Raw genomic sequence first — 962 nt, 5'->3', positions numbered from 1 at the left:
AGGTAAATCATATGATAGAAGAACTCGAAGTCAAGTCAGAAGGATTAGAAATGGTAAATTTTCAAATGCTATGAAATCCAAACTTAAAAATAAAGACACTGACTCTGAAATTGAAACAACTGATACGGAAACTACAAACATGAAGATTACTGATAAAAAGAAAGAGATAATTAAACTAGCTGATAAGCAAAAGGTAGGGCAAATGAAAAAACTCATAAAAGATTTGGTTGAACTAGTAGAGAAGAAAACAGAAGAGGAGGACGAAGGAGACAGAAAGAGATAATTAAACTAGCTGATAAGCAAAAGGTAGGGCAAATGAAAAAACTCATAAAAGATTTGGTTGAACTAGTAGAGAAGAAAGCAGAAGAGGAGGACGAAGGAGACGACATCATCTGTACCCGTAGTATTCTGTAAAGCAAGGATCCTTCACCAAGCTATGATTTAAAATATTAAGAATTGAATTACTTTTTTTTTACAGCTAAATTAAATTAAATTAATTAAGTTTACATTTATATCAGTACTCATTATTGTGATACTTAAACCTGTGTTCTAAACTTGGAAACTGTAAGTACTACATACTTTGAAATTATAAGATATAGGACTATATTACGTTATCACAATAAGATACAGAGATATTCTAGTAGGTACTTACTGAGGCTTAAAATCTGAATATAGTAATACACAATTATTTTAGTACTTACTGAGTTATAAAATATGGACATCGTGGAAGAATTAATATATTAAAAAAAAGAGAGAAAAAAGGAAGAAGGGGGGGGAAGAAAAAAGGAAAAAAAAAAGTTATAAACGGTTAATTAGCCCATAATTTGACAGTGGTAAACACTCCTATCATCATGGACTAAAGTATTAGTTTACAGAAGTAACATAATACTGTTTGTTTATACATAACATAGGGACTCTTCCCGATGATGAGTCCTATACAAGAAAGGCGCACTAAAAAAAAA

At 30.6% G+C, this 962-nt stretch overlaps 1 long non-coding RNA gene across 1 annotated transcript in view; it reads left to right on the top strand.

Moving 5' to 3' along the window:
• The first annotated feature begins 424 nt into the window (after positions 1–424).
• Positions 425–962, top strand: part of LOC113471302 — a 17,227-nt gene continuing 16,689 nt past the window's right edge. The window contains exon 1 of the long non-coding RNA XR_003394053.1: positions 425–564. This is a non-coding gene — a long non-coding RNA (uncharacterized LOC113471302). The remainder of the gene's footprint in view (positions 565–962) is intronic.

This window comes from Diaphorina citri, unplaced genomic scaffold (genome assembly GCF_000475195.1).
Source record: "Diaphorina citri unplaced genomic scaffold, Diaci psyllid genome assembly version 1.1 scaffold2269, whole genome shotgun sequence".
Classification (NCBI taxonomy): domain Eukaryota; kingdom Metazoa; phylum Arthropoda; class Insecta; order Hemiptera; family Psyllidae; genus Diaphorina; species Diaphorina citri.
This window is presented reverse-complemented; position numbering and strand designations above follow the sequence as displayed.